Source organism: Crinia signifera, chromosome 7 (genome assembly GCF_055691185.1).
Source record: "Crinia signifera chromosome 7, ASM5569118v1, whole genome shotgun sequence".
Taxonomy (NCBI): domain Eukaryota; kingdom Metazoa; phylum Chordata; class Amphibia; order Anura; family Myobatrachidae; genus Crinia; species Crinia signifera.
In genome coordinates, this window is record NC_139223.1 from 61,526,232 (window position 1) to 61,551,673 (window position 25,442).

General features: G+C 46.2%; 1 long non-coding RNA gene across 1 annotated transcript in view; it reads right to left on the bottom strand.

Annotated features, from left to right (window-relative positions):
* LOC146020240 (uncharacterized) overlaps positions 1–18,264 on the bottom strand; it is a 39,344-nt gene extending 21,080 nt beyond the window's left edge. The window contains exons 1-2 of the long non-coding RNA XR_014450757.1: positions 18,099–18,264; positions 16,047–16,128 (exon numbers count right to left, since the gene is read on the bottom strand). This is a non-coding gene — a long non-coding RNA (uncharacterized LOC146020240). The remainder of the gene's footprint in view (positions 1–16,046; positions 16,129–18,098) is intronic.
* Positions 18,265–25,442: the final 7,178 nt, after the last annotated feature.

Here is a 25,442-nt window from a genome sequence, read left to right on the forward strand (position 1 = left end):
TTTAGTGCACCCCTTCCTGGATAAAGGTTATCACCTCTATGTGGATAACTTTTACACCAGCATCCCCCTGTTTAAGGCCCTTGGTTCAAGAGGTACAGCAGCTTGCGGTACTGTGCGCAAGAACCAAAGAGGCCTCCCAAAAACGCACATTGCCCAAGTAATGAGAAGGGGTGAAAGCAGGGGAATATGCACCGAAAATATGTTGTTGGTCAAATATAAGGACAAGAGGGATGTCCTTATACTGACAACAATTCACGGAGACAGTACCACCTCCGTCCCTGTACGAGGTACCAGTACCCACACCTCCAAACCTAATTGTATCCTGGATTACAATAGGTACATGGGCGGAGTGGATCTTTCTGATCAGGTACTGAAGCCGTACAGTGCCCTGCGGAAAACAAAAATCTGGTACAAGAAGGTGGCCGTGTATATCATCCAGATGGCACTGTATAACGCTTACGTGCTATTCCGTTCTACCGGCCAGAGGGGGACATTTATGCACTTTCAAGAGGAAGTCATAAAGGGCCTAATATTTGGGAACCAGCAGGCAGAGGGCCCCAGTACTTCTAGTACTGGCCCCCGTATTGTACCAGGGCAGCATTTTCCTGATGAAATCCCCTCCACTGGAAAAAAGGGCAGGACACAAAAAAGGTGCAAAGTTTGCTATAAAAAGGGAATAAGAAAGCAAACTATTTTCCAGTGTGACACTTGCCCCGACAAACCCGGCCTATGTATAAAGGAGTGTTTTAAAATATACCACACATCTATGGAATATTAGGTTCATAATTTCACCGTGCTTCGGGGGTCTTGCTAATGCCACATAGCACCCACCATTCATTCCACCAGAATCTGAGCCGCAAAATCCAAAAATCACTCCTTCCCTTCTGAGTCCTGCCATGCACCCAACTGGTATTTTTTGGTCACATGTGAGGCATTGCCGTACTCGGGAGAAATTGGGGCACATATTTTGGGGTGCTTTGTCTCCTTCATTCCTTGTGAAAATGAAAAATTTTGAGCCAGAACTGCATTTTTGTGTAAAAAAATGTAATTTTTCATGTTCACTGCCCACTTGTATCAAAATTGGTGAAACCCCTGGGGGTTTGAAATGTACACTATACCCCTAGATGAATTCCCTGAGGGGTGTAGTTTGCAAAATGGGGTCACTTGTGGGGGGGTTCCACTGTATTGGTGCTTTGGGGGTCTTGCTAATGCGACATAGCACCCACCATCATTCCACCAGAATTTGTGCTGCAAAATCCAAATATCACTCCTTCCCTTCTGAGTCCTGCCACTTTTTGGTCACACATGAGGCATTGCCGTACTCGGGAAAAATTGGGGCACAGATTTTGGGGTGCTTTGTCTCCTTCATTCCTTCTGAAAATGAAAAATTTTGAGCCAGAACTGCATTTTTGTGTAAAAAAATGTAATTTTTCATTTTCACTGCCCACTTGTATCAAAATTGGTGAAACCCCTGGGGGTTTTAAATGTACACTATACCCCTAGATGAATTCCCTGAGGGGTGTAGTTTGCAAAATGGGGTGACTTGTGGGGGGGTTCCACTGTATTGGTGCAACATAGCACCCACCATTCATTCCACCAGAATATGTGCTGCAAAATCCAAAAATCACTCCTTCCCTTCTGAGTCCTGCCATGCACCCAACTGGTATTTTTTGGTCACATGTGAGGCATTGCCGTACTCGGGAGAAATTGGGGCACAGATTTTGGGGTGCTTTTTCTCCTTCATACCTTCTGAAAATGAAAAATTTTGAGCCAGAACTGCATTTTTGTGTAAAAAAATGTAATTTTTCATTTTCACTGCCCACTTGTATCAAAATTGGTGAAACCCCTGGGGGTTTGAAATGTACACTATACCCCTAGATGAATTCCCTGAGGGGTGTAGTTTGCAAAATGGGGTCACTTGTGGGGGGGTTCCACTGTATTGGTGCTTGGGGGGTCTTGCTAATGCGACATAGCACCCACCAAAATTCCACCAGAATCTGAGCTGCAAAATCCAAAAATCACTCCTTCCCTTTTGAGTCCTGCCATGCACCCAACTGGTATTTTTTGGTCACATGTGAGGCATTGCCGTACTCGGGAGAAATTGGGGCACATATTTTGGGGTGCTTTTTCTCCTTCATACCTTCTGAAAATGAAAAATTTTGAGCCAGAACTGCATTTTTGTGTAAAAAATGTAATTTTTCATGTTCACTGCCCACTTGTATCAAAATTGGTGAAACCCCTGGGGGTTTGAAATGTACACTATACCCCTAGATGAATTCCCTGAGGGGTGTAGTTTTCAAAATGGGGTGACTTGTGGGGGGGTTCCACTGTATTGGTGCTTGGGGGGTCTTGCTAATGCGACATAGCACCCACCAAAATTCCACCAGAATCTGAGCTGCAAAATCCAAAAATCACTCCTTCCCTTTTGAGTCCTGCCATGCACCCAACTGGTATTTTTTGGTCACATGTGAGGCATTGCCGTACTCGGGAGAAATTGGGGCACAGATTTTGGGGTGCTTTTTCTCCTTCATACCTTCTGAAAATGAAAAATTTTGAGCCAGAACTGCATTTTTGTGTAAAAAATGTAATTTTTCATGTTCACTGCCCACTTGTATCAAAATTGGTGAAACCCCTGGGGGTTTGAAATGTACACTATACCCCTAGATGAATTCCCTGAGGGGTGTAGTTTTCAAAATGGGGTGACTTGTGGGGGGGTTCCACTGTATTGGTGCTTGGGGGGTCTTGCTAATGCGACATAGCACCCACCAAAATTCCACCAGAATCTGAGCCGCAAAATCCAAAAATCACTCCTTCCGTTCTGAGTCCTGCCATGCACCCAACTGGTATTTTTTGGTCACATGTGAGGCATTGCCGTACTCGGGAGAAATTGGGGCACATATTTTGGGGTGCTTTTTCTCCTTCATACCTTCTGAAAATGAAAAATTTTGAGCCAGAACTGCATTTTTGTGTAAAAAAATGTAATTTTTCATTTTCACTGCCCACTTGTATCAAAATTGGTGAAACCCCTGGGGGTTTGAAATGTACACTATACCCCTAGATGAATTCCCTGAGGGGTGTACTTTGCAAAATGGGGTGACTTGTGGAGGGGTTCCACTGTATTGGTGCAACATAGCACCCACCATTCATTCCACCAGAATCTGTGCTGCAAAATCCAAAAATCACTCCTTCCCTTCTGAGTCCTGCCATGCACCCAACTGGTATTTTTTGGTCACATGTGAGGCATTGCCGTACTCGGGAGAAATTGGGGCACAGATTTTGGGGTGCTTTTTCTCCTTCATACCTTCTGAAAATGAAAAATTTTGAGCCAGAACTGCATTTTTGTGTAAAAAAATGTAATTTTTCATTTTCACTGCCCACTTGTATCAAAATTGGTGAAACCCCTGGGGGTTTGAAATGTACACTATACCCCTAGATGAATTCCCTGAGGGGTGTAGTTTTCAAAATGGGGTGACTTGTGGGGGGGTTCCACTGTATTGGTGCTTGGGGGGTCTTGCTAATGCGACATAGCACCCACCAAAATTCCACCAGAATCTGAGCTGCAAAATCCAAAAATCACTCCTTCCCTTCTGAGTCCTGCCATGCACCCAACTGGTATTTTTTGGTCACATGTGAGGCATTGCCGTACTCGGGAGAAATTGGGGCACAGATTTTGGGGTGCTTTGTCTCCTTCATACCTTCTGAAAATGACAAATTTGGAGCCAGAACTGCATTTTTGTGTAAAAAAAATAATTTTTCATTTTCACTGCCCAGTTGTACCACAATTGGTGAAACCCCTGGGGGTTTGAAATGTACACTATACCCCTAGATGAATTCCCTGAGGGGTGTAGTTTGCAAAATGGGGTCACTTGTGGGGGGGTTCCTAACTTTTAGCATCTTATGGTGCCTTGAAACCTACATGGTGCCTAAAAAATAATCTCATAAAAAGGAGGCTCCAAAATCAAGTAGGTGCTCCTTCTATTATGAAGCCTGTGGTTTGGTCACCGTGCACACTAGGGCCACATATAGGATATTTATGAAAACAAAAGAATTGGGGGAATCAATTTTTAGTCACATTTCTCTAGTAAAATGTACTGTGTTCCTTATAAAAATGTATTAAAATTGCAAATCTGCAAAAAAAAAGAAATTTTGAAATTTCACCTGCACTTTGTTTTAATTCCTGTGAAACACCTAAAGGGTTAACAAACTTCCAAAATGCTGTTTTGAATACTGTGAGGGGTGCAGTTTTTGAAATGGCATCATTTATGGGGGTGTCTCACATACAAGTCCCTCAAAGTTACATCAGAACTGAACTGGTCCCTAAAAAAATCAGTGTTTGAAATTTTCTTGAAAATTTGAGAATTTGCTATTCATATTGTAAGCCTCCTAGTGTCCCAAAAAATTAAAAGGAAGTTGAAATAATGATGTCAACATAAAGTAGACATATGGCCTATGTTAGTTATTCACTATTTTGAGTGGTAAGATTATTTGTCTCACAAGCAGAAAATTTAACATTTTGCAAATCGCTAAATTTTCCATTTTTTCACGATATTTTGGTATTTTTCACAAAAAAACACAGACTGTATCGACCCAAATTTACCACTAATTTGAAGTACAATGTGTCACGAGAAAACAATCTCAAAATCACTGGGATAAGTAAAAGCAAAAAAAAGTTATACCCACTTAAGTGAGACATGTCAGATTTGAAAAAAAGGGCTCTGTCAGGAACGCAAAAACTGGCTCTGTCAGGAAGGGGTTAATGTCATTTTCATTGTTGTTTCTGATATGTGTTAACATTGCCTTTTATTATTATTATCTTGCTGTATCATGTGATTTATTGCACAAGCGGAGCTTCAATGTAAAAGTTTATTAACCCCTTCCTGACAGAGCCAGTTTTTGCGTTCCTGACAGAGCCCTTTTTTTCAAATCTGACATGTCTCACTTAAGTGGGGATAACTTTTTTTTGCTTTTACTTATCCCAGTGATTTTGAGATTGTTTTTTCGTGACACATTGTACTTCAAATTAGTGGTAAATTTGGGTCGATACAGTCTGTGTTTTTTTGTGAAAAATACCAAAATATCGTGAAAAAATGGAAAATTTAGCGATTTGCAAAATGTTAAATTTTCTGCTTGTGAGACAAATAATCTTACCACTCAAAATAGTGAATAACTAACATAGGCCATATGTCTACTTTATGTTGACATCATTATTTCAACTTCCTTTTAATTTTTTGGGACACTAGGAGGCTTACAATATGAATAGCAAATTCTCAAATTTTCAAGAAAATTTCAAACACTGATTTTTTTAGGGACCAGTTCAGTTCTGATGTGACTTTGAGGGACTTGTATGTGAGACACCCCCATAAATGATGCCATTTCAAAAACTGCACCCCTCACAGTATTCAAAACAGCATTTTGGAAGTTTGTTAACCCTTTAGGTGTTTCACAGGAATTAAAACAAAGTGTAGGTGAAATTTCAAAATTTCTTTTTTTTTGCAGATTTGCAATTTTAATACATTTTTATAAGGAACACAGTACATTTTACTAGAGAAATGTGACTAAAAATTGATTCCCCCAATTCTTTTGTTTTCATAAATATCCTATATGTGGCCCTAGTGTGCACGGTGACCAAACCACAGGCTTCATAATAGAAGGAGCACCTACTTGATTTTGGAGCCTCCTTTTTATGAGATTATTTTTTAGGCACCATGTAGGTTTCAAGGCACCATAAGATGCTAAAAGTTAGGAACCCCCCCACAAGTGACCCCATTTTGCAAACTACACCCCTCAGGGAATTCATCTAGGGGTATAGTGTACATTTCAAACCCCCAGGGGTTTCACCAATTGTGGTACAACTGGGCAGTGAAAATGAAAAATTATTTTTTTTACACAAAAATGCAGTTCTGGCTCCAAATTTGTCATTTTCAGAAGGTATGAAGGAGACAAAGCACCCCAAAATCTGTGCCCCAATTTCTCCCGAGTACGGCAATGCCTCACATGTGACCAAAAAATACCAGTTGGGTGCATGGCAGGACTCAGAAGGGAAGGAGTGATTTTTGGATTTTGCAGCTCAGATTCTGGTGGAATTTTGGTGGGTGCTATGTCGCATTAGCAAGACCCCCCAAGCACCAATACAGTGGAACCCCCCCACAAGTCACCCCATTTTGAAAACTACACCCCTCAGGGAATTCATCTAGGGGTATAGTGTACATTTCAAACCCCCAGGGGTTTCACCAATTTTGATACAAGTGGGCAGTGAAAATGAAAAATTACATTTTTTTACACAAAAATGCAGTTCTGGCTCAAAATTTTTCATTTTCAGAAGGTATGAAGGAGAAAAAGCACCCCAAAATATGTGCCCCAATTTCTCCCGAGTACGGCAATGCCTCACATGTGACCAAAAAATACCAGTTGGGTGCATGGCAGGACTCAGAACGGAAGGAGTGATTTTTGGATTTTGCGGCTCAGATTCTGGTGGAATTTTGGTGGGTGCTATGTCGCATTAGCAAGACCCCCCAAGCACCAATACAGTGGAACCCCCCCACAAGTCACCCCATTTTGAAAACTACACCCCTCAGGGAATTCATCTAGGGGTATAGTGTACATTTCAAACCCCCAGGGGTTTCACCAATTTTGATACAAGTGGGCAGTGAAAATGAAAAATTACATTTTTTTACACAAAAATGCAGTTCTGGCTCAAAATTTTTCATTTTCAGAAGGTATGAAGGAGAAAAAGCACCCCAAAATCTGTGCCCCAATTTCTCCCGAGTACGGCAATGCCTCACATGTGACCAAAAAATACCAGTTGGGTGCATGGCAGGACTCAGAAGGGAAGGAGTGATTTTTGGATTTTGCAGCACAGATTCTGGTGGAATGAATGGTGGGTGCTATGTTGCACCAATACAGTGGAACCCCCCCACAAGTCACCCCATTTTGCAAAGTACACCCCTCAGGGAATTCATCTAGGGGTATAGTGTACATTTCAAACCCCCAGGGGTTTCACCAATTTTGATACAAGTGGGCAGTGAAAATGAAAAATTACATTTTTTTACACAAAAATGCAGTTCTGGCTCAAAATTTTTCATTTTCAGAAGGTATGAAGGAGAAAAAGCACCCCAAAATATGTGCCCCAATTTCTCCCGAGTACGGCAATGCCTCACGTGTGACCAAAAAATACCAGTTGGGTGCATGGCAGGACTCAGAACGGAAGGAGTGATTTTTGGATTTTGCGGCTCAGATTCTGGTGGAATTTTGGTGGGTGCTATGTCGCATTAGCAAGACCCCCCAAGCACCAATACAGTGGAACCCCCCCACAAGTGACCCCATTTTGCAAACTACACCCCTCAGGGAATTCATCTAGGGGTATAGTGTACATTTCAAACCCCCAGGGGTTTCACCAATTTTGATACAAGTGGGCAGTGAACATGAAAAATTACATTTTTTACACAAAAATGCAGTTCTGGCTCAAAATTTTTCATTTTCAGAAGGTATGAAGGAGAAAAAGCACCCCAAAATATGTGCCCCAATTTCTCCCGAGTACGGCAATGCCTCACATGTGACCAAAAAATACCAGTTGGGTGCATGGCAGGACTCAGAACGGAAGGAGTGATTTTTGGATTTTGCGGCTCAGATTCTGGTGGAATTTTGGTGGGTGCTATGTCGCATTAGCAAGACCCCCCAAGCACCAATACAGTGGAACCCCCCCACAAGTGACCCCATTTTGCAAACTACACCCCTCAGGGAATTCATCTAGGGGTATAGTGTACATTTCAAACCCCCAGGGGTTTCACCAATTTTGATACAAGTGGGCAGTGAACATGAAAAATTACATTTTTTACACAAAAATGCAGTTCTGGCTCAAAATTTTTCATTTTCAGAAGGTATGAAGGAGAAAAAGCACCCCAAAATCTGTGCCCCAATTTCTCCCGAGTACGGCAATGCCTCACATGTGACCAAAAAATACCAGTTGGGTGCATGGCAGGACTCAAAAGGGAAGGAGTGATTTTTGGATTTTGCAGCTCAGATTCTGGTGGAATTTTGGTGGGTGCTATGTCGCATTAGCAAGACCCCCCAAGCACCAATACAGTGGAACCCCCCCACAAGTGACCCCATTTTGCAAACTACACCCCTCAGGGAATTCATCTAGGGGTATAGTGTACATTTCAAACCCCCAGGGGTTTCACCAATTTTGATACAAGTGGGCAGTGAAAAAGAAAAATTACATTTTTTACACAAAAATGCAGTTCTGGCTCAAAATTTTTCATTTTCAGAAGGTATGAAGGAGAAAAAGCACCCCAAAATCTGTGCCCCAATTTCTCCCGAGTACGGCAATGCCTCACATGTGACCAAAAAATACCAGTTGGGTGCATGGCAGGACTCAGAAGGGAAGGAGTGATTTTTGGATTTTGCAGCACATATTCTGGTGGAATGAATGGTGGGTGCTATGTTGCACCAATACAGTGGAACCCCCCCACAAGTCACCCCATTTTGCAAACTACACCCCTCAGGGAATTCATCTAGGGGTATAGTGTACATTTAAAACCCCCAGGGGTTTCACCAATTTTGATACAAGTGGGCAGTGAAAATGAAAAATTACATTTTTTTACACAAAAATGCAGTTCTGGCTCAAAATTTTTCATTTTCAGAAGGTATGAAGGAGAAAAAGCACCCCAAAATATGTGCCCCAATTTCTCCCGAGTACGGCAATGCCTCATGTGTGACCAAAAAGTGGCAGGACTCAGAAGGGAAGGAGTGATATTTGGATTTTGCAGCACAAATTCTGGTGGAATGATGGTGGGTGCTATGTCGCATTAGCAAGACCCCCAAAGCACCAATACAGTGGAACCCCCCCACAAGTGACCCCATTTTGCAAACTACACCCCTCAGGGAATTCATCTAGGGGTATAGTGTACATTTCAAACCCCCAGGGGTTTCACCAATTTTGATACAAGTGGGCAGTGAACATGAAAAATTACATTTTTTTACACAAAAATGCAGTTCTGGCTCAAAATTTTTCATTTTCACAAGGAATGAAGGAGACAAAGCACCCCAAAATATGTGCCCCAATTTCTCCCGAGTACGGCAATGCCTCACATGTGACCAAAAAATACCAGTTGGGTGCATGGCAGGACTCAGAAGGGAAGGAGTGATTTTTGGATTTTGCGGCTCAGATTCTGGTGGAATGAATGGTGGGTGCTATGTGGCATTAGCAAGACCCCCGAAGCACGGTGAAATTATGAACCTAATATTCCATAGATGTGTGGTATATTTTAAAACACTCCTTTATACATAGGCCGGGTTTGTCGGGGCAAGTGTCACACTGGAAAATAGTTTGCTTTCTTATTCCCTTTTTATAGCAAACTTTGCACCTTTTTTGTGTCCTGCCCTTTTTTCCAGTGGAGGGGATTTCATCAGGAAAATGCTGCCCTGGTACAATACGGGGGCCAGTACTAGAAGTACTGGGGCCCTCTGCCTGCTGGTTCCCAAATATTAGGCCCTTTATGACTTCCTCTTGAAAGTGCATAAATGTCCCCCTCTGGCCGGTAGAACGGAATAGCACGTAAGCGTTATACAGTGCCATCTGGATGATATACACGGCCACCTTCTTGTACCAGATTTTTGTTTTCCGCAGGGCACTGTACGGCTTCAGTACCTGATCTGAAAGATCCACTCCGCCCATGTACCTATTGTAATCCAGGATACAATTAGGTTTTGAGGTGTGGGTACTGGTACCTCGTACAGGGACGGAGGTGGTACTGTCTCCGTGAATTGTTGTCAGTATAAGGACATCCCTCTTGTCCTTATATTTGACCAACAACATATTTTCGGTGCATATTCCCCTGCTTTCACCCCTTCTCATTACTTGGGCAATGTGCGTTTTTGGGAGGCCTCTTTGGTTCTTGCGCACAGTACCGCAAGCTGCTGTACCTCTTGAACCAAGGGCCTTAAACAGGGGGATGCTGGTGTAAAAGTTATCCACATAGAGGTGATAACCTTTATCCAGGAAGGGGTGCACTAAATCCCAGACAATTTTCCCACTAACACCTACGAGGGAGGGGGGGCATTCTGGCGGTTGAATTCTTGAATCCTTCCCTTCATAAACCCTAAACCTGTGGGTGTACCCTGAGGTGCTTTCACACAGTTTATACATTTTTATGCCATACCTTGCCCTCTTACTGGGAAGGTACTGGCGGAATTTAACCCTTCCTTTAAAATGTATAAGGGACTCGTCGATACAAATAAATTTTTCAGGGATGTACACCTCTTCAAATTTGGCACTGAAATGATCAATGACCGGCCTGACTTTGAATAGCCGGTCAAAGGTGGGATCATCTCTGGGTGGGCACTGTGCATTATCGGTGTAATGTATAAATTTAAGAATTGTCTCAAATCGAGTCCGGGGCATGGCCATACGGTAAAATGGAGTACTGTACAGAACATCTGTACTCCAATATTGCCTAATTTCTGGCTTTTTTACTATGCCCATATGAAACACCAGACCCCAAAACGTCATCATCTCTACTGCATCTACAGGGGTCCACCTAGCAAATGATGACGTGGGGTTTTGAGCAATAAACTGCTGGGCATATAAATTAGTTTGGTCCACCATTAAATTTATAAAATCATCAGAGAAAAATAATTTGAAAAAGTCAATTTCTCTGAGACCTGTGGAATCAAATTGGATTCCTGGCATGGCCAAAAACTCAGGAACCTGGGGCTCAAAATTGTCTGGTGGTGGGGTCCATACGAGATCAATTATTGGGGGGGGGGGTCTCAGCTGATCTACGGGGGCGTCTTTGAGGGGGTCCCTCATCACCAGAGGAGGAAGAGGAGCTTAAGGCGAATCCTTCAAATTCCCCGCTTGCATCACTGCCTGTGTCAGAGTCAGAGGCAAGCATGGCATATGCCTCCTCCACTGAATACATTCTCCTGGATGACTGGGAGGACATTTGGGAGGACATTTGGGATGCCATTTTTATTTTTGTGTTACAGGTAGTGAAATGTTTCAACACGTGTATAGTGTAGGGGGGGTACAAACTTTATTTCAACCCGGGGGGTATGTAGGTTGTAGTGTGTATGTAGTGTGCGGGAAAAAAAAATACTTTATACAAAAAAAAAAAATGGAGGGGTTAAAAAAAAAAAAAAATTGAAGGGGTTAAAAAAAAAATTGAAGGGGTTAAAAAAAAAAATTGAAGGGGTTAAAAAAAAAAAAAAAAAAGGTCCTGCGCCAAAAATTGAGCACAGATGTTGGTCAGTAACGTCTGTCACTGAACAGCGCTCAAAGGCAACAGGAATTTGATCAAAAAAAAAAATATATAGATCAACCCTGTGCCGAAAAAGATGATCAGTGATGTACGTCACTGATCAGCGCACAGCGGCCACAGGACACCCACAAAATCACAGTGTGTGTAAAAAAAAAATTAAAAAAAGACCCCACAGCACACACACAAAAAAAAAAGGTGATCAGTGATGCGACACTGATTACCAGTGAGGTGCAGCAGGTGCACAACCTTTGGTGCAACTGACAGGTATATATAAAAAAAAAAAAACCTCTGTACCCCCAAAAAAGTTGCTGATCACCTCAGATATAGTGATCAGCACAAAAGGCGGGGGCAGCAGCCAAAAAATTTAGCACTCTCTATCACTCTCTGTCACTATCTCTCTCTATCTCTCTATCTCTCACTATCTATCACTCTATGACACTGCAGCAGCAGCACTGACAGGTATATCTATATATAAAAAAAAACCTGCGCCCCCAAAAAGTTGCTGATCAGTTAATTTATACTGATCAGCACAAAAGGAGGGGGCAGCAGTCAGTTATATCAAAAATATATAGCACAATCTGTCACTATCTCTCTCTATCTCTCTCTCTTTATCTCTCTCTATCTCTCTATAACTATCACACTGCAGCAGCACAAAATATAGCACTCTGTCACTAGGCCTCTCTATCTATCTCTCTCTCTCTATCTCTCTCTCTCTATCTATAACTATATCACACTGCAGCAGCACAAAATATAGCACTCTCTGACACTATCTCTCTCTCTATCTCTCTCTATCTCTCTCTATCTCTCTATAACTATCACACTGCAGCAGCACAAAATATAGCACTCTGTCACTAGGCCTCTCTATCTATCTCTCTCTCTCTATCTCTCTCTCTCTATCTATAACTAGATCACACTGCAGCAGCACAAAATATAGCACTCTCTGACACTATCTCTCTCTCTATCTCTCTCTATCTCTCTCTATCTCTCTCTATCTCTCTCTATCTCTCTCTATCTCTCTCTATCTCTCTATCTATCTCTCTCTATCTATCTCTCTCTATCTAGCTAGTACACTGCAGCAGCACAATTTCACAGGAAGGCACAAGTAGTAACAGGATCCAGGAAGCAGTGATGAAGCAGCGATCAGGTAAGTATGGAGCAAGCTATGGAGCAAGGTTCTGGTCAGTATGGCGGCAGGGAGGTACGGTGACCGCACTGCACGCTATTCCAGACCGGAATGGCGTCTGCAGTGCAGTCACCGTTAGTTTAAATCCCCCTCCTTGGCTGTGATTGGTCCGTCGGTCCGACGAACCAATCACGGCCTTTGGGGGCGGGCGGGGTGCGGTGGGGTGACACCAGTGTCACCCTTACACCCCGCGGTGATTGGTGCTGTACTTTACAGCACCAATCACCTCTGATCCCGTGTCACCGGCGAACGTTATTCGCCGGTGACACAGGAAAACGCTGTAATTGGCTGTTCACACTGAACAGCCAATCACAGCGATCGCCGACGGGGGGGCGGCATCGCAGCCCCCCCTGGGCATGCACGGACATGTCTGCTGTCAGGGACAGCAGACATGTTGAAACTGTCACCGCGTCTATAGACGCGGTGACAGTTAAATGCCATGACGTACATTTACGCCATGTGTCGGGAAGTACTTCCCGACCATGACGTAAATGTACGTCAAATGTCGGGAAGGGGTTAAAAAAGAAATGTTAGAGCTAATCATTTATACACTATACAGCGGGAATGAATTATATGACATTTTATTAAAGTTTTAACAGGTTTTTTTTTTTTTTTTAATAGTGTAGCTGGGTACACACTGGACAATTTCTGGTACCGAAGATATTGCTAGCTGTATCGGCATTTATGTCACCGGGACCTCCGCTCCGTACATGCAGTCCCTGGTGATACTGACAAATTGAGCTGCATGTACAGGCGATAGGGGGGCCGTTAATAATACTGAGCATACACACTTATAGATGTTCGTGATATAGCTTTATAGGTATCGTGCATATCATTGATTATATATCACCCAGTGTGTACTCAGTTTAACAGTGCTCCTGGATAAACCATGTTCACCATGTTGCAATACAAGTGTTCACTGGCGTATTTACTATGGGTGCACACCCTGCACCTATCTTTTTCAATACTTACCCTCTGGAGTCCCGCATTGGCAGCAGTACTGCAGAGTTCACCAGGAAAATTATACAGCGAACATTTTCCCTGCATTTCGTGCATGTGCCGTAGGAATGTCACTGGGAAAATGGCCGCTGAACCATTTTTCCAGGGACCTGCAAGCGCAGTAGACTCTGGGACAGTGTTGGGGTCCTCTAGTGACCATAGTGCCCAGAGTATACAGCTTTGCCGGTAAGGCTGTGTACACACGGGGGCGATTGTGTAATATGAGCTACCATATTGCCCGCGATGGGAGAGTGCACCGGCGATATATCGCCGGGTTCATGCTCCCATTTTCTCCCCCGTAGTGATCGCTGGTCGCAGGAACATGCTCCTGCGACCAGCTGATTTCCACTGCCGGGCTCCCCCGGCAGTTTCTTTTTCATCAGCAACCAGAGATGCAAACGGGACACTGAGCGATATATCCCCCCCGTGTGTACGGGGCTTTAGAGAAGAGGGAAGCCCAGAAATTCTGCACACAGGCCTCTTCCTCTCTAGATGGACATCTACAATGGTTGCAAATATATATATATTTTTTACATGCAGGGTAAATACTGGCTGCTTTTGCATGTAGCCCAGACATGGTGGGGAGCTTTATTTTTTACTGCAATTTAAATTTGATCTGGTACAGGCCCTTAAAAATCCCTCTGAACATTTTGTTCTGTTCAAATTGACAAATGTATAATTACCACAAGATGGCAGCTTAGCACTGTGGTGGATAACGAATCCTCTATAAGTGACCTAGTGAAGCTCAAATTCTAACAATTGCCAATAGTGGAGAAAAAGAATTGTTTCCCAAACATAAACCAAAGAATAGTAGTAATAAATATATTGGCTACTTGACAAGATTCTACTTTATTTTAAATGATTGTACTGTATAACAGATACATATACGGTGATCAGGTAACTGGCTAATGTCATAAACACTTCAAATTGTGCTTCAAAAATTCTACATTAAATGTCAAGAAAGAAACCGATTATCTCTTCTCTTGGGAAATGCCATTGAGGAGACCACAAGATCAGAGCAGGTCAGGGCCGGTGCAAGGCATCTAGGCGCCCTAGGCAAACCTACAGGATACCGCCCCCCCCCTCTCGCCCCCACCCCCCACATACACAATTGACTTAACATTTTTACTATATTTTTAGATTAACAACATAATCGCCGCACAGTAGGAGCCAAACATTACATTAAGTTGCACAATAGGAGTCAAACATCACATTATGCTGCACAGTAGGGGCCAAAAATCACATTACGCCGCACAGTAGGGGCCACAAATCACACTATGCCACACAGTAGGACCCAAAAATCACATTATGACACACAGTATTAGCCAAACATCACATTATGCTGCACAGTAGGGGCCACAAATCACATGCCACACAGTAGGAACCAGGCCGGAGATTCAAGGAAGCATTGCTCTCTGAGTGTGCCTACAGTAGGTGTCTTTCTGAGCACAGAACGGTCCTTTGTCCCCCACATCCAGTTTCTCTCGAAATGCTCTTACATGCATCTGAGAATAAATATGTGTTTATCTCACACTACATAATGCAAAAATATGAATCCATGCCCTCATTATCTCCAGAATTTACTATTGCAGTCTCTTGTTCTTCTACTGCTGTGCCACTGTATCAGTCCCTACATCATAGGGAGATGAGATGCTGTCAGGCACTTCGGGGTGGGGACAGACTCTAATCTCATCAAGCCCGGCCAGTTCCAACCAGTTCTAATCAGATAATGAGGCAAAAAGGAAATAATTTTCAGGGGTATTTAACATGGCGTCATAGCTGGAACACAGGCCCCAATCACATTCTCTCTAAGTAGTTGCCATAAACATCAGGTTCACATATAGCCCATGGGGAATGCCTTTCTCCAGGCTGGCTGCTGCATAGAGGTAAGCAAGGTGCAGGGGCGGATTGGGATTTTAAACCAGCCCAGGAAATTTCTCAAAGCAGCCCTAAAGAGGGTGGGATCTCATGAGGGGCATGGTCAGTCAAGGGGGAGGGAATACGCCCACCTCATATATCACTTCTCCCCTCCAGGCTGACTACGCCCCCACCACAGTGAGGGCTATTTCGCACGCTCCGGCCCCTGCCGGGCAGCAAATCCACGCTCGGCGAAAAGCTGTGCCGCACACCGTAGTTAATAATGGACACAATTATGTCCATTCACATGGGACGGCCACGGCCCGGCTGCCCGGTTGCAGCCGGATCCCACCACTGGGAACTCCTGAATGCGGCACGGATTCTTGGCCGTGCGGGGTTTCGCCGCCCAATAGGAGCCGGAGCGTGTGAAATAGCCCTTATGCTGCAGGCCAGGGTGTATGAAAGATTAGGGTTAGGCTGCGGAAGGGGGGATGAATGTATAGTGTTAGGCTACGTGTGTGTGTGTGTATGTGTGTGCGTATGGACAGAGTCAGGCTGTGTATGTGTTCGGATAGGATTAGGCTACAGGTGTGTGTGTGTGTGTGTGTGGATAGGGTTACTCTGTGTACTGTATGTGTGTAGATAGGATTAGGCGTATGTGTGTGTGTGGATAGGGTTAGGCTATGGGTGTGTTTATATGGATACGGTTAGGCTACATGGGGGTGGGGTGTGTAGTAGCTACTAACCTGGCCTTCACGTGGTTGAAAGGAGCCTGCTTTTTGGAAGATGCACCGGACCGGGTTTACTTCATGTCACTGCACTCCAGCTCTGGAAACATAGAATGTGACGGCAGATAAGAACCACTTGGCCCATCTAGTCTGCCTCTTTTTTAAACGTTACCTCAAACCATATTTGATCCTTATTTTTTTGTAAGGATATCAATATGCCTATCCCAAGCATATCTCCGGCGGGGACCTCTGGTTCCCGGGATCCTTTTCATGAAGCCTTGGCACCTCTCTCTCACACACCCATACAGTCCTCCGTCTTGCTTTTCTCCCCCCTGCACAGTCAGCCACACAACCCAGTCAGGGCCTGCAGCCGTACAGAGCACCCCACACCGGCGCAGCTCAGGCCAGCATGCAAACACTGCAGCGCTCCCTGCAGGAGAGCAGAGGGAGGAGGATGGAGCCCTGGTCCAGGGCCCAGCCAGCGGGGAGAGCAGCCGGTTCTAATGTATTATGGGCCGGCCAGGGCCAATCTGCCCATCGATGTACTGATATCTACGGATAGACACAAATACACACTGATGTACTGATCCACAGATCCATACTGATGTACTGATATACACTTTAGTAATATATACCAAAATATACTGATACACAGTGGTGCAGCACAAGTTGCTACCTGCTCGTGAGGATAGAGGACGGGATGTTCTAACATCCGCCGCCCCCCTCTACCGGCCACCGCATTCTTAATGATCGCTCATGCTCTAACATATGCAATCATTAACACAAGGGACAGCTCTTACGATGAGAGCTGTCCCTTGCGATGCGGCCACGGTGCTGGACTTCCGGGTCTGAGACCCGGGAGTCCGTCTGCGCAAGTGCAGAGCACGGCACCGGCCGCAGGGCATGCTGGGAGGGATCCGTGATGGATCCCTCACACAACGCTGCAGTAAAAAGCCCATAGGCTTCTGCAGGTAATCGCCAGCTTTTGCTGGTGATTCCATCCGCAGCGCTGCCACTGCGGAGGGGGGTTAGAGAATATACAAATGCAGTAAAAACCCAGATAATTGGGTTTTTACCGCATTTCTGGGTTAGAGCATCCCACCAGAAAGATGCAGAGGAAGCAGAGATACACAGGCCAGTAAGGAAGGTATAGGGAGATGTAGGGATAGAAAGACTGTAGAGAGGTTAAAGAGGGATGCCGGGGCGGTAGGGAGGGGATAGAGAGATTTGGGGCGGTAGGGTGGGGATAGTGAGACACGGGGCGGTAGGTAAAAGATAGTGAGACGCAGAGCGGTAGGTAAGAAATAGTGAGACGCGGAGCGGTAGGGAGGGGATAGTGAGATGCGGGGTGGTAGGTAAGGGGTAGTGAGACTTGTGGGTAGGGATGACATAGTGAGACGCAGGATGGAAGAGTGGGCATAGTGAGATGCACAACGCTAGGAAGGGTGTAGTGAGATGCAGGGCCAGTGGCATAGCTACATATGTAGCGGGACCAGCTCAGCGCTCACTGCTGACTCAGTCGTCTGTCAGTTCAGCCGCTTGGGGGAGCGGCGCCAGCAGGGTCTATGGTGGGCGCCGCTGGCTGAACTGACAGACGACTGAGTCAGCAGTGAGCGCTGAGCTGGTCCCGCTCTGTGCATATGCTCAGAGCTCACTGCTGCCTGGGTCAGCTAAGCCAGTGGCGCCCATAGTTAATCTCCTCGCCCCTTCTTGGGTTAAGGGGGGGAGGCGGCACCAGATATTTTTTGGCAGGGGGGAGAAAAGTTTCTAACTACGCCACTGCACAGGGCAGGAGGGAGGGCATAGTATAATGCAGGGCAGGAGGGGGGTTGTAGTGAAACGCAGGGCGCTAGGGTTGGCTTAGTGAGACGGAGGGTGCTAGCGATTATGTAGTGAGATGCAGGGATGGTGTGGTGAGATGCAGGGTGCTACGGATGGTGACTTTTTGAGACACAGGGCACTAGGGAAGATGTAGTAAATTGCAGGGAACTAGGAAAGGCATAAAGAGATAGACACAGGGGCGAGATCCATGTGACACACCCTGACACTCCACACACACTGTAAACACACCTTGCCTTCTACTTCCTGGCTGCTGGGATACTAGTCTGCTCCTTTTCTTGCACCATCAGGGCAGGGCTCCATATAATGGTATCCTGCTCCAGTCAGACATAGGGTGAGCTGGAAGGTTGCTGCAGTGCTCAGTCAAAGGTCACCGTGCCCATGCAAAGTCAGGGGCGTGGCCTAATCACGGACCTCCGTGGCCACGCCCCTTTTATGAAAACAAGCTCCTTCAATGTAGGAGCAGCAGGCAGGCACATTAAGCAGACCGGGAGAGGGGACAGGGACCCGGCCAGTGGCAGATGAATCATCACAAAACTGCCACTGACCCTGAGCCAAGATACACACTCTGACACAGTTCCGTGTAGCTCCGCCCCCTCCATTTCCATGTAGCTCCGCTCACTACGACAGGCTGGGGACCAAATAATTACTTACACAATAGCTGCACTTGTTGCTGTAGTCGTCTGATTAATTCGGCAGGCAGCTTCTTCTTGATCCTCTCCTCTGCGGACTGCGGCAGCGTGCGTGGTAGCTTCCTGCTGCTGCTACTGCTGCTGGCTTGCTCACTACCGCCCTCCAGTGGCCGGCGCCCTAGGCAAATGCCTAACCTTGCCTAGTGGTGGCGCCGGCCCTGGAGCAGGTACATGTCGTCTCTCCTCCACCCTGATGACTGCTTCCCATGCTAGAGTACAGGACTTTGCCCGTGCTGCACCCCTTCAGTGGAACGCACAGCACTCCCTCGCTCCATTAGACTCTCCCCGACCTTGCAAAGCTTCAAACGGGCACTGAAAACTCACCTATTTATCAAAGCATACCCTTCCACTGCATAAACCAGCTGGTTCTTCGACCCCTTGCCTGTTTACATCCTGCTATCTAACCACCACCCCCTCGCTTGCACCTCTTGTAATCTGTCTGTCTCCCCAGGGCCGGGGCTAAGGTGTCCGGCGCCCTCCTGCAAACCATACATTTTGCACCCTTTCACATTGCCATTGCAACAAGCTGCAGCCCGATTGTGGGAATATATGCAACATCCAATCCTATTGAGGATCTCGGGTGCATGTACATGTATGCATACACCATCTCAATGCTGCGTCCGCAAAATGTTGCAGGCACTAAAGGTTCCCATACACACTGCGAGAATCACGTTATGGGCTAGATCGCATCGCACGGCATGTGTGTGTGCGATGGGATGCGATCCTAAAGCAGTACAAAAAGTATGTGCAGCACATTACACCCCTCTCGTGACTGAGAGGGAAAGGAGGGGAGAGAAGGAGGAGATGGGAGAAGAGGGGAGGAGATAGAGGGGGCGGAGTGTTGAGGACTGGCAGTGGCACTGGCACAGCACACTGAGAAGAGGGAAGGAAGGTGAGGCGGTGCTGCTGCCTGTCCGTCGATGGATTAAAAGCTGACAGGCACAGGGAGCAATGGGTAGGGGGAGGATCTGGACAAGACATGTCATCCAGGCATTCACAGACAGTGCTACATGCCTCAGCGCAAGTGTCCGTGAGGAAGAGGGGGCAGTTCTCAGGAGGAGGACAGTGTGTGCGCGGTGCAGGGAGCTGCTCAGCCTCTCCATACTGCCGCACGCTGTCAGACAGGCACTGCGGGCGGCGTGCAGGAGGCAGTGACAGTGAGGGCTGAGGCAGCTTTAGCAGAGCAGGGAGGGAGACAGCGCCTTTTCAGCATGGCGCCTCCCTGCTTTGCAGGAGCTGCTGAGTGGGTAGCGCCGGCCCTGTGTCTCCCCTTCCTACTAGATTGTAAGCTCCTCCGAGTAGGGCCCTCTTCCCTCCTGTTGTCAAAGCCCACTTCTCTTCACATTTCACTCACAGCTCTCCTTTACTCCAACACTCAGTGACCATCTCCATACTCATCTCCATCATTGGCCTCAAGCCTCTAGTTGTATTTTGATTGGGTCCTCACTACTTACATTTAAGCTGTAATCTGTTTTGAACTGTGGTGCTCTTTATTTGTACTGTATTTTTGTTATTTATTCAATGTTATGCCAAGTTTTGTCTCCCTGTATTGTTCCTTTGTACGGCGCTGCGAAACACTTGTGGCGCCTTATAAATAAAATTTATAATAATAATAATGTGTGTACAAATGTGTACAAAGTAACAAATGTGTACACACTAACAAGTCCACACACATTGTCTCTGCAACAATGTCTAAATAAGACATCTGCATCAGCGTGGGTGGTGTAGTGGTTAGCATTACTGCTCCAATGGGGCAGGGATTAAAATAATTGACATTATTCATATAGTGCTTTTGTGTAAAACTAGTGGCACTATAAAAATAAATGATAAAAATAAATACTATTTTTGCCTTGTTGACTACTGCTTTATTTTCCTACAACTACAATATAGTATGTGTTCTATAATAATTACAGTGTTCAATTATTAAGGATTCTGAAAGTACAGATGTGCCTACATACAGTGTTGCTCCAGTCGCACTAAGCAGCCTCTCCTGGTGCGCCAGATCCCAGGACACCTCTGAGTGGGGAAGATTTTCATTTATAATGTGTATCCTATATGTACAAATAAAGCTACTGGAGGTGTCCAAACGGTATTATTAGTGTAAGCAGACATTTGTACATCTGCATCTGTACAAAAAGGATTCCGATGCGAATAAACACAGTTTCCGCACACTAGGGCCCTTATTCAGATCTGATCGCAGTACAAATTTGTTCTCAAAATGGACAAATACGTGTGCACTGCAGGTGGGGCAGATGTAACTTGTGCAGAGAGAGTTAAATTTGGGTGGAGTGTGTTGAAACTGAAATCTAAATTGCAGTGTAAAAATAATGCAGCCAGTATTTACCCTGCACAGAAACAAAATAACTCACACAAATCTAACTCTCTCTGCACATGTTACATCTGCCCCACCTGCAGTGCACATGGGTTTTGCCCATTTTGAGAACAAATTTGTACTGCGATCAGATCTGAATAGGGGCCTAGTTTCTGTTAAAAGTTTAATTTATTTCTTAATCTGTGACATTGTAAATGTGTAAAACCAATTTGCGCAGTTTAAGATGCTGCCCAGGGTCTTCAATACACAAAGGGCCTGATTCTGGGTGACTCGGTAAGCTGTAAAGATCACAGTTTCCTGAGTACCGAGTAGGGTGGCCAATCCTGGGATCGGGATCGGCGGGATCTGGCCACAAAATGTCCAGGATTTTAATCCCGGGATTGGACTATCCAATCCCAGGATTTCGGGACTGCATAGTAAATTGCCAGGCAGCATCTGAGCACCTGCTCAGACGATGCCCGGCTGTTCCCGACCCGGCGTGCGGCCGGAAGATGAGCGGTTTAGGCCACTCTCACTCACCGTTTGGCGGTGAGCAGGTCCCGCGGGTGCGAGCGGGTGCGACACTGGAGGGGATAGGTGCCTCAGCGCTGCACCTCCGGTGCTGGAAATCGCTCGCGGCACCCCCAACCTCTCACATAGGAATGTTACAGCCGCCTCCTGCTGCCGAGCTCCACTAAGTAATGGGGACAGGGGAGTTTTTCTTTTAGGGATGCCAATCCCGGGAATCCCAGGATTGAGCATTTTTCAATCCCAATTCCCGGGATTGAAAAAGTGCCCCGGGATTGGCATCACTAGTACCGAGTGGCCGTTCCGCCGGAAAACAACCTTTCTCTATCAACACTTTGGGGCTATTTAACCCAGGAAAAAAGCTCTAAATCCTGGAGAAAATTCACTTCAGCTTTTGCTGAGAGGGATACGGTCAATAGCTCTACAGCAGGATGGTCGACATGCATTAGGTGGACACCATTAGGTCGACATGCATTATTCACCGCGTCTTTTGTTCAGCCCTACATGCTGCTCAAACTGAGGCTGTCATTACCTACATTTATATCTCATATATCATTACCAACCAAACTACCAAACAATGCACATTATATTGGGCCTGATTCAGATCTGATTACATAGACAGTTAAACATAGCAACGCGTCCCCTTGCACTTCGGGAACGGTGTCTCGCTGTGCTCTGCACACTATTTCATTCTCCCTCCATGCCCTAGAGGGGGTGTGGGTTGTTAGGTCGACACCACTAGGTTGACAGGCAGCAAGGTCAACATGGGTCAATGTTGACATGGGTCTAGGTCGACATGGGTCTAGGTCGACAGGACATTAGGTCAACACAAGCACTAGGTCAACATGGGCACGGTCGACAGTCAAAAGGTCGACATGGGGTGTTTTCCAGTTTTTTGACCCGAATGTCGACACAGTGAACATGGACACAGTTTGAAGTGCACCACTTCACTCGCAATGCTTCGGGCACGGGGCCTCGATATGCTCGGCACACTATTTTATTCTCCCACCACATACTAGTGCATGGTAGGGCATGAAATACCGCCTGTTGGCACATGTCGGCTCAAAAAAACAGTGAAAAACCCCATGTCGACCTTTTGCCTGTCGACCTAGCATATGTTGACCTAATGCTTGAGTCGACCGAATGACCTGTCGACCTAGACCCATGTCGACCTAGACACATGTCGACATTGACCCATGTCGACCTAAATCCATGTCGACCTAGTGGTGTCGATCCAATGCTTATCGACCTTGTTGGTGTAGACCTAATGACCGTATCCCCCTAGTTAGGGTGGCCAATCCCAGGATCGGGATCGGCCGGATCCCGGGACTTGGCCACAATATGTCCAGGATTTAAATCCTGGGATTTCGGGATTGCATAGTAAGTTACCAGGCAGCGTCTGAGCACCCGCTCAGACGGTGCCCGGCTGTTCCCGACCCAGCGTGCGGCAGAGTCGCAAGACTTCAGCCACTGTCACTCACCATCTGGCGGTGAGCGGGTCCCGTGGGTACGAGCGGGTGCGACACTGGAGGGCACGGGCAGTGAGCGTGTTTCAGCACAGGAGGTGCAGAGCTGCGGCCTGCGTAGCGCGACCTATGTGTCACGCTGCGCAGGCCTCAGCGATGCACCTCCGGTGCTGGAAACTGCTCGCGGCATCCCCAACCTCTCACACAGGACAGTTACAGCCGCCTAATTCGGCATGAAAAGCCGGCGGTCGGGATCACGACGTTCAAAATCCCGACGCCGGAATCCCGAACGCCGAAATCCCGACAAGGGGGGGACATGGATCCCCCCCCCCCCTTGCGTGCTCGCTGCGCTCGCCACGCAGCAGGCCCAGTGCATCGCTACGCTCGGCACACTACTTTATTCTCCCTCCGAGGGTGTCGTAGACACGAACGGGGGGAGAAAGTGTCGGGATTTCGGCGTTCGGGATTTCGGCGTTCGGGATTCCGGCGTCGGGATTTTGAACGCCGGGATCCCGACCGCTGGGATTTAAGCTGCATCCCCAGCCGCCTCCTGCTGCCGAGCTCCACTAAGCGGGACAGGGGAGTTTTTCTTTTAGGAATGCCAATCCTGGGATTGAAAAAGTGCCCCGCGATTGGCATCCCTAATGGCCATACACTGCTGCAATACATCATGTAATGTGCTGCTCAGTCATTATGATTGTCCAGGTCCCAAAACTGCAGTGGTCACTGTCCTTGTGTGTGACACAGTATATAGCCAGGGCCGTTGAGAGGGGGGGGGGGGGTACATTCCACCCATGCCCCGGTCTGCTGGAGGGGCCCGGGGCCCGCCCACTTTGCAGAGAGCCTGGCAGTGGGAAGCAGAGAGTATAGGCTTCCGCAGCACAGCCTCTCTCCCCAGCTCAAATCCTGCTGCTCAGTGCTGTGTGCTGAGCTGGAGAGAGAGAGACAACTGCAGCAGCAGCCTGTCATCTGTCTCCTTGTCAAGGACCGATAGCCACACACACCCTCATTAGTTTGCTGGGGCCCAGCCTAGCTGGTGATGCTCCTGTATATAACCAGTAAATAGACATTCATGATATCAGTACCAGAATGTAAGAGTCGACATTGTTAAATGTTGACATTAGCATTGGGGTCAGTATTAGCCTAGGGGTAGTGCTAAGCTCCTTGGTAACAGCTGCATATGTGTCAGTTATGTCTGTACCAGTGGTATTAGCTGATGCCAATAGCACCTGCAGCAGCAGCCTGCAGCTAGTGGGGCTGCCCAAAGCATTCGTATGATGCTCCAAGCACTGCTCTACTTCTAGTCAGTGACCTGCCCCCTATGGGTGACATGATGACATCACATGGTATAGGGGGTGGGGCAAGCGCAGCAAAGACTAGTGTCCTGTTCTGGCCCATGTTGAAATAATAATTTTACTAGTCCCCACCTGTTAAGTCCGTGGCTTGTCACTGTGTGACTCCAGGTTTTGCCTATTCATTTTTTATTGTTGTATCAGCTTTTAGGATCAGTTACCATGCTGGCAATTCATATACAAATGTACATTGTAACCTATATTCCTTTATTGCCATTATAAATAGATATAAATAAAGAAGTAATAAGAACATTGGACCCACTTCCAATAATATGCCCAATAAATATTGGACTATTTATCCATATATTTCACCAGCCATCATACAGGTATCCTCATGGATAATATACAGTATACAGTATACAGTATAATGTATATGGGTGAGCAGCAAGCTGGCCACATCACATGACACCTTGTTTACGTTTCAAACTGCCGCATGCCACTTCCAACTGCCGCATGCCACTTCCAACTGACGTTTCTGATGAAGATGGTGTCCAGTGAGAAGATGGAGAAGACATCACAGCGGAAAGAGACGATGGACGGAAGAAAGCGAAGCAGGGAGAGTGAGAATGAGAAGACCTCGGAGCCGACACAGAAGAGACTGCGTCCTGATGTCGGCAAAGGGAAGAGGAGGATAAAGATCACCCCAAAAAGACGACACACACCGGATTTGACCATTGGAGAGAAGAAAAGGAGGACCAGTGCACCGAAAGAGGCTGATCATGGAGATCAGCCTAGACCAGGTACAGGGAGGAAAGTGACTTTATTAGGCAAAGTGTTTCTTAGTACGGGGCATTGGTAATAACCCAGCAGTGTCAGTTGGAGGCCTGATATATTTAATGAGTGTTATACTGACAAAGTTGTATCTTTAAAATGTTACTAGAGAACCAATATTTGGTACATAGACATTATTGGGATTATCTCCTACTTTAGGCATTATAGGGAACGCTCTTTACTACATTTCTTGAATGTTAGGGTATTATAGGGACTACCTGTGCTTATTATTTTTCTTCAGTATTACATAATGAGATAAAATGCTGCATGTTTTTAAAAACATTTGTAACATCAGATGTACTAAGCCTTGAAAACTGATAAAGTGGAGCGTGATAATGTACCAGCCAATCAGCTCCTAACTGCCATGATATAGACTGACAGGAGCTGGTTGGATTTTAGTTAATCTTTCTCCAGGTTATCACTTCTCAATACATAGTACATCTGGCCCATTAGCT